The 14,123-nt window shown below is 41.7% G+C and overlaps 1 protein-coding gene across 6 annotated transcripts in view; it reads right to left on the reverse strand.

The window, feature by feature from the left end:
• Positions 1–14,123, reverse strand: part of GALNT1 (polypeptide N-acetylgalactosaminyltransferase 1) — a 123,060-nt gene that overhangs the window by 92,103 nt on the left and 16,834 nt on the right. The window contains exon 1 of one of the 6 annotated variants that reach the window (XM_055559379.1): positions 3,797–3,948. The exons of the other annotated variants lie outside the window; for them this stretch is intronic. The gene's annotated coding sequence lies outside the window, so the exon portion shown is untranslated. Of the gene's footprint in view, positions 1–3,796; positions 3,949–14,123 lie in introns of those variants that run through there. 6 annotated transcript variants of the gene reach the window in all.

Here is a 14,123-nt window from a genome sequence, read left to right on the forward strand (position 1 = left end):
AACCCAAAGCTCCAGGTCTCCAGGTGACCTGGCACCCTGGCACAGCAGCCATAATCCCATTAGCTTACCTCCCTGGATTCAAGATGTCTTGTTTTGACTTCTGAGGAGTTTCCTTACTTGCTTGTCAGTTCATCTACACATTTAAAAGGCACTCTGAATATCTGATCCAGTATTTGCAATGTTTCATAAGAGGAAACATTCTTCTTTTTTTTACTCTCTAATTTGCCACACTGCCAGAAATGGAAGCCTCTACATTCTGAATAGTTTGTTGCTGAGTATCCTCCCCCAGCCAAGAAATGTACCTCTACTTCTAAAACCCGAAAGAAAAATGATTCATTTGATTAACAAAAACATACCCAACACTGTTCTACACACTTGGCATATATCACTAAATAAAGAAAAACGCATTCAAAAACCCTAAGTGGGAGGAGAGGTACAGACAGCAAACAGTAAAACATTAAGCAAACTGAACTGTATCCCAGAAGGTAGTAGGAGCAATGGAAAGAAGAAATAATAATCCTTTAAGAAGGATCTGGAGTAAGGTGGGGATTTCAACCTTAAACAAGCTAGCTATTACTAAAACATTAAGTATTTCCAGCACATACCACCAATTAATTTTTACTAGACATACAATTATAAGAAATGAGCATTTTCCTCTTCTCTTGATGTGAAGTAGGATGCTAAGCAGCCTACAGATATGTTAATATTACACAACTCGATCCACTTCAAAGAAACAGAGGTACACTCTAATATTAATAATTGGAGACGCTGCTTAACAAGTTATGCTACCTATTCAAAAAATTAAAGTAAATGAAATTTTAAAATAAACTTACGCTATCCAAGCCAAACAGACAATTTAACATTTACTGAGAGAATGGTTAAATGAGAATCATCCTTCATACTTCTAAAGATAATTAGGAATCAATTGCTATCACTAATTAGGCAGTTCTTCTGAATGTTAAACCTAATAAAGAAGGCAATTTGCCCAATTATATTTCATTCTATCTTTTATGGAGATGTGCCCTATTTATAACTCTTTAAAACAGGTTTTTCTCTTTTCGTAAGAATCATCACATATGAAGTTGAATCAGTAATTAAATCACACCTTAAAACATTGAACTACAAAACTGAGACTGTACTTTTCAGTCCTGTAATTATTTTCATTGCTCTTCTCTGTATCCCTCAATCTTTGCTTCCATCTCTTAAAAGATAGACAATAAAGCTAGAGTTTATATTCTATATAAACACTGTATTGTAATTATAAAACAACGGATGATCTCTTTTTTAATGATACGGATAATAAAGATGGTAATGGACTAATATTCCAACATGGTCACGTTACTTTGTCAGAGAAAACTCCCAAACGACAGGATCTACAAAACAGAGAGATGGGATTTACTTGTAAAAGGAGAAGCTTTAGAGGAAACTGTAATCTTTCTTCAAGATAAAAAATACTAGAAACAGTTCCACATAACAACAAAACAGACCAACCTGAGAATGTTTCCTGAGGCAAAGTGAAAGTGAAAGTTGCTCAGCTGTGTCTGACTCTCTGCGACCCCATGGGCTGTAGCCCTCTAGGCTCCTCTGTCCACGGAATCATCCAGGCAAGAATACTGCAGTGGGTAGCCATTCCCTTCCCCAGGGACCTTCCTGACCCAGGGACTGAACCTGTGTCTCCTGCATCGCAGGCAGATTCTTTACCACCTGAGCTACAGGGAAGCTCCTGAGCTACAACAGCATTTTAAACATACTAAAGCTAGCTAGTGGTGATGCTGCTTATAGCACTGTCCAAGGCTTCCCTGAGAGCTCTGCTGTTAAAGAATCCACCTGCAACACAGGAGACCCTGGAGACCCCGGTTCGATTCTTGGGTTGGGAAGATCCGCTGGAGAACGGATGGACTACCCATTCCAATATTCTTGGGCTTCCCTTGTGGCTCAGCTGGCAAAGAATCTGCCTGCAATGCAGGAGCTGGGTTCGATCCCTGGATCGGCAAGATCCCCTGGAGAAGGGAAAGGATGCCCACTCCAGTATTCTGGCCTGGAGAATTCTATGCACTGTATAGTCCATGGGGTCGCAAAGAGTCCGACATGACTGATCGACTTTCAGTTTCACAAGCACTTGCTGGCTTCTTGCCAGCTGCCTCTCTCCTCTACTCTCCCGACCATCAGAATTTCTCCTGTATTTGGCAAGTCGAATTAGATTATGTTACCTTCTCACTTTGTCTGATTACATATTGGGCCTTGATTGAATTTTATTTTACCTACTCTTTGATGTATAAAGAAAGCAACTTGTTTTTTAAAAACCTGGGTTAGGTAATGTTTAATGGCATACTTATTTCTATAAGGTTGCTGCAAATCAGTAAAATTTCTTATTGGAAAAGAAAACCTAAGAAAATAAGGTCTCTGGTTGCAATCAATCTTTTTTTTTTTTTTTTTTTTAAATAAAAGCAAACCAATGATCATGTATTTTAGGGAAAACAGCCTTTATAAAATTCTAGTAGTGCATGCTAAAACATAGTAAGCTATGCTATATTAACAGCCATTAAATAAAACACTGAAATTTAACTATGGTACCAAGTGGTTCAGAGCAAACACACTATGCTCACTCGCTCACACAATGTTCCCATTCCGGAGCTATCAACTGCTTGGCCAATTTAGCAGCTTAGCCAAAGAATGAGAAAGAAAGTGAATTTAGGGGTCCTGGGACCTAACTCCCAACACAGATGCACTGTTCTACACACTTGGCATATATCACTAAATAAAGAGTAACGCATTCAAAAACCCTAAGTGGGAGGAGAGGTACAGACAGCAAACAGTGAAACATAAGCAAACTGAACTGTATCCCAGAAGGTAGTAGGAGCAATGGAAAGAAGAAATAACAATCCTTTAAGAAGGATCTAGAGTAAGGTGAGGACTTCAACCTTAAACAAGGTAGCTATTACTAAAACATTAAGTATTTCCACCATATACCACCAATTAATTTTTACTAGACATACAATTATAAGAAATGAGCATTTTCCTCTTCTCTTGATATGAAGTAGGAATGCTAAGCAGCCTACCGATATGTTAATATTACACAACTCAATCCACTTCAAAGAAACAGAGGTATGCTCTAATAACCCATACAGTAACCCATACACCTGTAACCCTACACTGCAACCCATACAGCTCTCTTTATCTATACACTGAAGCTTGGTAGAAGATATTTGAGAACACACTCCTGCTACTAAAAAGTTGCAAAACCATCCACCTACAGCAGCAGATCTTAAAATGGCAGCAGTCCAGGGACCCCATCTGGGGTGGGGGTCCTCAAGATCCTTTCAAGAAGTCTGCAAGGTTAAAACTAACTGAATACTAATATCAAGTCACCATTCACCTTTCACTCATTCCACCACGAGTATATAACTGAGTCCAGAGGATAGGGGACATATGATATCATAAAAGACTGAATAGGGAAGAAGATCTGAGAATCCAGCTGTGTGAAGCTGGACAATGAGATGTGCACAAATGTAACAATTTCACACTTCTCACTCATTTTTTGCTTTGGAAGACAGTTTTTTTTTTAATACATTTATATTAACATGTAATGGGTTTATTATTTTAAATCAATTAATGTCTTTAAAATGTCTAGGTTATCTTTAATATGATAAACATCAAGAGGCATAACCCACACACAAAAAAACTTTGAGGTCTTCAATAATTTTTTGGTATAAAGGGGTCTAGAGAACAATAATATTGAGAGCCACTGGTCTACACAATAAAATCCAAAATTTATAGTAAAACATTCCATACTTACATTCATTCCACAAACACGCAGCAGATGCCAGCTGTATGCTGGACTCTAGGTGCGAGGGACACAGAAATAAACATGACAGACCGGCTCCTGCCTTCACTGGAGCCAAGTGTCGGGACACCGATTACAAATAAAAAATAAACAAAAAGGGTCAGCTAGTAAGGAGCGCTCCGAAAATAAAAAAAAAAAGGACAGGTGCTGTGTTAGCAACGGCCTGGGCAGTTCCTCTCTGCCGGGTGACCAGGAAAGGCACTCTCCTGCGGCACTGCCACTGAGGAGGAGACAGAAGCCACAGCCGAGCCCGGAGGAGCCGCGGCCCTGCCCCTCACGAGCCGGCCCGCGGCAGCCCCCAGTCCGCACCGCACCGCCTCAGGGGCCCTGCCTGCAACCACGCCCAGGCTCCAGGGCCATGCTGTCTCTTGCTTCCCGTCTCCATAGGTGTTGACTCTTCTGTCTGAAACGGCCTCTGCCTGTCCAGCTGCCGGATTCATACACCACTCAGGACGGAGCTCCGTGAAGGCCGAAGGTTTGTATTCCTAGGACCCGGGCAGTGCCTGCTGACACACAGCTGGGGCTCGAGGAACGCCTCCTCACCTCGTCGGACCTCGGCTCCGCACACCTCTACTGACGTCATCACGCGGATGTACTCTACGTCAAGTCCACTCTCTGTGGGTTCTGGCAGGCATTTTTGAACTCACAGGGCGGAGCGGTGTCTGCTTCACCGAGCTATAAGACAAGTGACTACATCACTGAATCAACTTTTGGTCTAACTATAGTTTTAGGTCTTATCTTTACAGCAGGAATTATGTCTTACCTTTCTATCACCTACAGAATCTAACACATCATACACACTCCAAAAATGTTCACCAGATTACTGAACTGATTTTCACCTGCAAAGCACTTTATGAACTTCAGAGTCATTCTGTAAAAGGCAACACTCTCAAAAAGGCACGTCATTTCCCTTATTCTGTTTTTACCCTAATGTGCAAGAGGTGTCTGGTATCCACGACACGGGTCTCAGCTCCTGGCTCAGCACTTAAGCAAAGGCTCCTTGTTAGCCACCAGACTGTAGTAAAAGTCAGCCAAAAATGGAAAGTTGAGTAAAGTGGATTCAGCATTCCAGCTGGCAATTTCACAGAGCAATCAAAACAGTAAAAGATGATCCCCAAATTATTCAATTTAGAAGGGTGTTAGGTCTTATTGTTTCTCATCCACTGAGCTGATTTCTGTTGTGTGAGCTGAGAGGCAGCTCCACGACATGGCCGCTGTCTGCATCACAAACCCTTTTAACCCCACCAGGCTCCTAAGTTAGTAGTCTGTTTGCTTATGAACTTTTTTAGTAGTTCTCTTCAGCTGGCTATCCAATGTATTCTACAATGCTAGAAGAGCAGGTCTACTTCACATTATATTGTCTGTCAGTTTTATTAAAACATCATTTAAAACTGGCTAAGCTAATGAAACAAGATATAAAAATGCCCCCTAAAGTAGCTATCTGAGCAACATTTAAGTTTTAAAGTGATGTGACCATCCACCATGCTCAAGCGCAAGCTGCTTCCATTTATTTCCATCAGCAGTCATAATTAAAGAGATTCTCCAAAACCATCTGATTACTAGTTAATAAAAATATTTAATTAAAAAAAAACTATAGTGACAGGGATGTATATAGCAGACTTTCAACAACTAACACATGCTGGGGACTTCCCTGGTAGTCCAGTGGTTAAGACTCCATGCTCCCAATGCAGGGGGCAGGAGTGGAGTTCAATCCCTTGGTCAGGGAACTAGATCCTACATGCCACAACTGAGAGTTTGTATGCCGCAACTAAGACTGGGTGCAGTCAAATAAACAAAAGAAACAGACAAAAATAAATAACAAACACATGCTGCCTGTTCTTCCATTGCCCACAGCAGTGGAATATCCACCACACTGACACAGGCACATTCTCAGTTGTAAAGGGCTCGTTATCTACACTGTAGGTTATAAATGTCCTCCGCTTCTCTTCAGTCCCTCTCCGGTGGGGCCTTTCAAGGGAGAACTCTTGAGGGCATTTACAGGAGAATAAAGAAATTTAAATCTAAACTAACAAGATGTGCAGCAGGACAGAAACTATGACAAAGATTTTAAAAAAGAAAAGAGAAACCTTGCTGGATGGAAAACTGGGGAACAATTTAGGATACAATTCTCTGGAATCATTTATTTCACCTATCAATGCCATTATTTTTACGACCACTACGAATAACTGATAGCAGTTTTAAATTACACTGACTAAATACGCCTAGAGAGACCTTCAGAAGGACCATTTTTAAAGGTTGAGGTTTTGGTCCTGCTATATGGTAACAATGTATCAGCATCTCATTACATATAAATGCTATGTATTTTCATCTATAAAAGGAGGGGCCTGTACTAAATGTGCACTAAGATTTTCCTTGCAGGGCAGGCTTCACACACCTGTGACCTGTGGAGTCACATGGGGCCCCACACTAGGAAGGGCTCCACATTTGGTTTAATGCTCTGCTTTCACAGTCTTGAAATTCTTAATGGTTTTTAATAAGAGGCCCCACATTTTCATTTTGCACTGGACTCACTCACGTTATATGGCTACTACTATTCCTTGGTGGCGTTAGTGGTAAAGAACCCGCTTGCCAATGCAGGAAACCTAAGAGATGCAAGTTCGACCCCTGGGTCAGGAAGCTCCCCTGGAGGAGGGCGTGGCAACCCACTCCAGTATTCTTGCCTGGAGAATCCCATGGACAGAGAAGACTGGCAGGCTACAGTCCCCGGGGTTGCAGAGAGCTGGACACAACTGAAGTCAGGACTTAGCACACATGCTATTCCTTTAAATTCTAATACTCTGTGACTCCATGAAAGTACACCTCTACCATTCCAGGCACAATGAAGATTAAAAAAACAAACAAACAAAACAAAACAAAACAAAACCTGAAGTTAGCTATGCTCTATCAGTTTCAGAATAATGACTTTCCGAATAATTTTCTACCTCTATCAAAAAGAATCAAATGTAAATTGAAGATAATTCAAATGCTAGGGACTCATTTCATTTTTAAATATAAAAAATGTTAAGTACTATTTAAGATGTCATTATTACAATGTACTCCTTCAAAGAGATGATCTAAAGGGATTAATATAAGCAAAGAGTAAGCAGCTGATTATAATCAATATAAAAAGTTAATTCACTTTGTCTTAGTCACTGCTCTCTCCCAAATGCTTCTGACCATATCTGTCTTTTTCACCTTCCATATTAAAAAGTAGTTCTGAGGAAAACAACTTTAACAGTCCCAATAGTACTTATGATTTCAAGAATTAAAACAAAATTTAGTTATAATTAATCTAAATAAACTATGATGTATAGCAGCATTTTCAACTTAAAAACTTAAAGCATAATCTAACAGAGCAAACAGAAGAGTTCAATGAAAACAACGACAGGCTCCAGGTAAAATCATCAAAGAGAAAACACCGCTTCAGAGAAGAGGTCTGAAAAACAGCTATTTCCAGATCCCATGAGATAGGCTGCAGGAGCAATGCTGAATTAATCTCAAGTTATCCCCTTTATCTGATAAGCTGACAGCACTTTAACTGATCTGAGTTTTTTTGTATAAAAATTCCATTTCAACCTAAGATCCCTAAAGCACCACTAATTCTGATCAATGATCAGCTCTCTACAGACAGAGGCAGGCAAAAGGTAAATAAAAAGAAGATAAAGTAAAACAAAAACACCATCGTAACAAAGACTGTCATATAGATAATGTCCAAAAGGAATCTTAGTTTTGCTAATACTAGGTAACTGGATTTCTAGATAACTGAGGTTTGTAATGAGAAGGCTATATGACATAAAGCACTGTCAGTTCAGTTGCTCAGTCGTGTCTGACTCTGCTGTGGATGTGACTGGTGATAGAAGCAAGGTCCGATGCTGTAAAGAGCAATATTGCATAGGAACCTGGAATGTCAGGTCCATGAATCAAGGCAAATTGGAAGTGGTCAAACAAGAGACGGCAAGAGTGAATGTCGACATTCTAGGAATCAACGAACTAAAATAGACTGGAATGGGTGAATTTAACTCAGATGACCATTATATCTACTACTGCGGGCAGGAATCCCTCAGAAGAAATGGAATGGCCGTCATGGTCAACAAAGAGTCCGAAATGCAGTACTTGGATGCAATCTCAAAAACGACAGAATGATCTCTGTTCGTTTCCAAGGCAAACCATTCAATAGCACAGTAATCCAAGTCTATGCCCCAACCAGTAATGCTGAAGAAGCTGAAGTTGAACGGTTCTATGCAGACCTACAAGAACTTTTAGAACTAACACCCAAAAAAGATGTCCTTTTCATTATAGGGGACTGGAATGCAAAAGTAGGAAGTCAAGAAACACCTGGAGGAACAGGCAAATTTGGCCTTGGAATACGGAATGAAGCAGGGCAAAGACTAATAGAGTTTTGCCAAGAAAATGCACTGGTCATAACAAACACCCTCTTCCAACAACACAAGAGAAGACTCTATAAAGCACTATACATACAGATATATGTATGTTAAACTGTGTATATATATTGCTCTTTACTGTGGTAGATTCATGGATTTGCTTTTAGAAACCTTTTATCTGCACACTAATAGGAAAGCACTGGGAAGTTCTTGCAGGAAAGAGTATCTGAATTTGCACAGATGGTGCCCCTACCATGGCTAGCGCTTAGTTAGGGCGAGGTTGGCGGCCTTCATTTCCTGCGTCTTGACGGAAGAAAAGAGGGGGATGATGCAGCCAGCAGTTCCTCTCTGCCATCCTAGTCAGTATACTGCCTATCTTCAACAAGGACCTTCATTACTGCACTTATCACACAACAGTGCTGCTATTCACTTACATCTCTCTGCCACGCTGTGAGCTCCCTGAGGGCAGGAGTCACATATTACTTCATTTTTGTGTTTTCTCAATACCCAGGACTGTACTTGAAGTGGGATGATGATTAAAGAACATTTTAGTAAACAGACACATGAATCTTTGTTTAGTTTAGCTGAAACAATTAGTGGAATAGGCACAAATAGGCATGAAACGAAAGGACATTATGAGACGTGACTTACATGCCTTTCATCCCAAGGCATGATAACAGCCTTAAGCAACAGAGTTTACTTTCAAGATACACCAAGCAGACAGTGAGGGGCCCACTGTTTGAGTCGCTTTCTGCAGTTACAGAACCCCCAATTTTTGCAAGGCACATAGACAGCTAGAGTACGGGTACATTTCCCAGTCTCCCTGCAGTGAAGTTCTAGCTGATATGAGAAGTCTTGTGCACCTTTCCTGAGGTGTCCAAAAAGGATTGGAGCTGAGGGCAGGAGAAGGGGGTGACAAAGGATGAGATGGTTAGACAGCATCACCAATTCAATGGACATGAGTCTGAGCAAACTCCGGGAGATGATGAAGGACAGGGAAGCCTGGCGCGCTGCAGTCCATGGGGTCGGACACAACTTAGCAACTGACAACGATAACGTGCATCCTCTTCTGTTCTTCCTCCATCCTGCTTTGTGGGATGTGAATGTGACAGCTCAGGCCACGAGGATGAAGACTAGACCCCGGGAAGGCAGAGAAGAGAGCTGGAGCCACCAAGGTCCCAGAGTCCCATGGAGCTGCCACGTCCACCAAGAGCCGTCTATGCCCCGACCTGGACACAAGAGAGAACAGCTTTTCTTGCCCCAGCTACTCTTGTTCTGGGTCTTTGGAACAAATACTTCTAATTCTATTCTACAGAACATGCAAGGAACCCAGGACTCCCAAGCCAAGCAGGACAGAAGTGACCAGAGAGCTGGGCACACAGACAGAAGCAGAAATGCAAAGCCCCTCGGCAGCTAGAATTGATCTAGTCTCTTTTCTACTCTCTTATGGCTTTTTAACAGGCTCAGAGCCTCGGACTCAATCTTGGTGGTTAAATTCTCCAGAAGAGAGAGGAGCTAGCTGCTCTCCCTTGTCAAGCCAGGTCTCACAGAAGCCTGGCTGCCTTAGTCTGGGGCACATTCCTGAAGGCTATAAAATCATGACCAACCAAGAGCACCTTGGAGCAAAGACTGGAGGGGATCACACAGTTTCCTCCAGAAGGTGATATAAATATGGCCGGTGCTATGACTGATAGGACTCATGTGGCATGGTCAGAATCTAGCAAAAGACATAAATGAAAGAGATCTGATATAAAATCCTGAACCGCACTTGAAACATTCTAGGGGTCTGAGCCAGGATTTTACCCCTGTCAGAATTCAAATCCAAAATGTTACTTTTTAAAAGATGAGGGGCAAAGATGGGGAAAGGTCTTCCTCTAAAGAGAAAGGAAGCGGCTACAATTATCCTGCCCATTCCCTGACCCACCATATCACCTGAGAGGCTACAGTTACCCTGCCGATTCCCTGACCCACCATATCAGCTGAGAGACATGGAAAATCTGTCTCTTCCAGAAAGAGCCAGGGATCTGATCTCAAAACCGGTATTTCCTCTCTTGAGGACTTTTCCTAAATAACTTGTCTGAAAGTAGCTTTTAAATAAACAAGAGCTAAGAAAACAATGAGGTTAATTTTAATATCATGACCTATACTTGTTCCATGAGAGGAAACAAGTTTTGAAGCGTTAGCTGTTACATATAAAGCTGAAAGGCAGAAAAGCTTTTCTATTTGTCTCAATACTGTGATAATCGTTTAGTGCTATCCACTAAATACTTCTGGTTCCCTTGGCAGGCAGCTGGTAGGTTTGCAATTTTCCATCCCCTTAAAATATGGGTCAGCCATATGACTTGCTCTGGCCCCTGATATGTGAACAAAAACGAAGCAAAGAAGCTTTAAGAGACAGTGCACGATTTGCCTGCTCTCTTCCTTCTGTGACAATGCTTGCGGCATTCAAGACAGTAACTGCTCCCTCAGCTTGGCTCCCAGAGGGGAGAAGGCAGAGTCCCCAGCCAACCAGTATACAAGCCACTGCGATTTGGGGGCTGCACATTAGTACAGCGTAATTCATCCTACCGTGACGGGTACAAACACAAATGCCTAAACAGTCATAATTGTTTGGACACAGCTGCTAACAGAAAGACTTGTTTTCACAGTGCTGTAACTTCTTTTGATGCTAAAAAAACAGTATTGAACAAACAAATGCAGACAACTGAAACCTTAAAGCAAGGGAGACCTAATTTAGCTCCAAAGTTTAGCTGGGAAGAAAAATCTCTACTAGAAGAGCCAAGCATAAGCACTTAAAAAGCTACAGCTTTAAGACTGTCAAAATGTTAAGTGAGAAGATGACTATATGGGAATTCATTATACTATTCTACTTGCGCATATATTTGAAATATTCCACAGAAAATGTTCGAGAGAGAGAGATGACAGGGGGATACGAACAATCTGAAGAATCTTAAAAAAAAAACTCCAACAAATTTTTTAATAAATAAAAGTGCTACTGGTTTTAGGCCCTTGGAGAGTTGGGGTGGGTGGAAGAGTTTTTAAAACACTGTTAAAAACTTTACCGGTGCTATGTTCATACAAGCCACAGAAACATTGCCTCGGGGCTACTAGACTATGACAGAAATCTAAGATGGCTCACTGTTTAAAAAAAAAATCCTCAATTCCTAATTAAGTTTAATGAGATAATTTTCATGGGCCCCAAAATAGAGGATATTTGAGATGAAAAGTACTTGGCAGCTTGTTCAGCGCAACCTTCTTGTCACTGCTGATAGGAAAATTTAGTTCTGTGATATCCGTCCGTGCGTGCATGCTCAATCGCTTCAGTCGAGTCCACCTCTTTGTGACCCACCCCATGGACTGTAGCCCGCCAGGCTCCTCTGTCCATGGCATTCTCCAGGCAAGAATATTGGAGTGGGTTGTCATGCCCTCCTCCAGGGGATCTTCTCAATCCAGGGATCACACCCACCTCTCCTGCACTGCAGGCAGATCCTTTACCACTGAGCCACCAGGGAAGCCCGTGACATAGGTACTTTACGGCAAAGCACAAACTGTAACTCGGGTCCTCTGACTCTAATTCATGCAATTTCTTCCTTCCCAGGCTAGCAAACCAGCCTGCTTTAACAGTATCTCAATAGTTTTACTTTGAATATCCAGCAGAAGGAATCTTGTTATCTCTTCCCATTGCAATTCTGCATTATGACATCTGCAGAGATGCCATTAGCTGTAAGTGAACAGAAATGACATCTCAAACTGCTTAAACGTAAGGAAAATTACTGGCTCACATAACTGTTATTCCAGGGGTAGGGTGGAATTCAGGATTGGCTTAGCCTAACAACTCCTGCTCCCTTCCTCTGCAATTCTTTCAGTCCTGTTCTAGAGCTGGTTTCCTCCTGGAGTTTGATAACAAGATCACTGTAGCAGCTCAGAGCCTCACAGTCAGATCTGACAACATCTACAGAAAGAGACAGGCCTCTTTCCTGTGCCTTGGACAAGGAAAAAAAGTCCTTCCCGGAAGCTTCTGCACACTTTCCTCAGCCTAAAATGGGAACACGCCTATGTTTGAATCAGTCCCTAGCAAGGGGTATGGGACTACCATGACTGCCTTAGATTACTCAGGGCCACTGACAGCTACACAGTGGGGAGAGAGAAGCCATGCCTGGGAGAGAACTGCACATCAACACAAGCACGGCCAGTGATTCCCAATCTAGCGCCAAGAAGCCTCGGGAAGTTGAAGAACCCCCTCACGAACTTTCTGAACACATTATATAAGTTGTGTGTCAGTGACAGAGAGAGAGACCTGGTACTACCTTTTAAAAATCTGCACATAAAAGTTAATAAAACTCAATTTTATTTAAAAGCATTAACTAATTCATAATTTTTTGAACAGCACACTGAGGCGATGCAGCACACACTACCTGGGTTTGTACCTGGCTCTCGGACCTTTTATCAGGGAAGTTCACACAAGTGGTTACGCACATTACAAGACTCTTGTGACGATTAAGGAAGCAGCATGTGGAGGGCTGATATCAGACAGTATAAACTGTATTGAGCAAAGCACTCAATAAATTCTAGCTATTATTTCTCTCCTACAAATAAGGTACTACAATTGCAAAAACATTTCTGAGGTAACATTGGTTTGTAACATAAATTTCATGTGTACAACAGTGTATCTCTACCTCTGTATACCCTGCAGGGTGCTCACCACCAAAAATTCAGCTTCCATCTGTCACCATACAGTTGATCTCCTTTATCAACACTCTGCCCTTGGGTAACCACTACTCTGTTCTCTGCATATACATGTCTGTTTTCTCCGATTTGTTCATTTATTTTTGTTTTGTTTGTTTTTTAGATTCCACATGAATGAAATCATACAGTATTTAGTCTGACTTATTGCACTTAGCATAATTTCCTCGAGGTCCATCCATATTATTGCAAATGGCAAGATGTCATCTTCTTCGTTGCTGAGTAGTAGTCCACTGTTTCTATATACCACATACTCTTTATCTGCCCAGCTCCTGATGGGCACTCAAGTTGTTTTCATGTCTTGGCCATTGTACGTAAGGCTGCAATGAATGTAGGCATGCATATACCTTTCTGAATTCATGCTTTTGATTCTTTGGGTAAATACCCAGAAGTGGAAGGGTGGATCATATGGTAGTTCTAGCCCTAATTTTTTGAGGAACCCCCAAACTGTTTTCCATAGTGGCTGCACCAATTGACATTCTCAGCAACTATGTATGAGGGCTCCCTTTAAGAATAATGAAAACTTTTGATATTGAAAAGCAGACATTTCTTTTTAGCTGTCTAGCAGCCATCCTCAATTCCTTTCAGGAGAATTACCTTTCTCCAGCCTGTATAATCTTGCTGAGACTTTATCAGTATACGTCCATCTCAGGTTCACTGCTGCTCTCTATACAAAAACACGAAGGCGGAGACATTCCCCCTCTTTCTTTCTCTGGTGGAAACCTTTCTCCCTAGTTCTGCACACTTTAGCATCTAGAAGGTTCATGTTCATAATGAAACTCTATTATAGCTCAACAGTATGTAAAGTTGAGTGAAAGTGTTAGTCGCTCAGTTGTGTCTGACTCTTTGTGACCCAATGGACTGTAGCCCACCAGACTCCTCTGTCCATGGAATTCTCCAGGCAAGAATACTGCAATGAGTTGCCATTCCCTTCTCCAGGGGATATTCCCGACCCAGGGATTGAACCCGGCCCCTGCACTGCAGGTGCATTCTGTGCAGCCTGAGCCACCAGGGAAGCCACAGCACATAAGGGCAGAGAGTATCCAAAGGTAGGAGAAAAGTGTAAGTTATCCAGCTGGGTTGTTTTAGGTTTAACGTCCTCAACAAATTTTCCCGGAATTCTATTTTTACTATGCTACTCTACATCACTAGAT

Source organism: Bubalus kerabau, chromosome 21, assembly GCF_029407905.1.
Source record: "Bubalus kerabau isolate K-KA32 ecotype Philippines breed swamp buffalo chromosome 21, PCC_UOA_SB_1v2, whole genome shotgun sequence".
NCBI classification, from domain to species: Eukaryota; Metazoa; Chordata; class Mammalia; order Artiodactyla; family Bovidae; genus Bubalus; species Bubalus kerabau.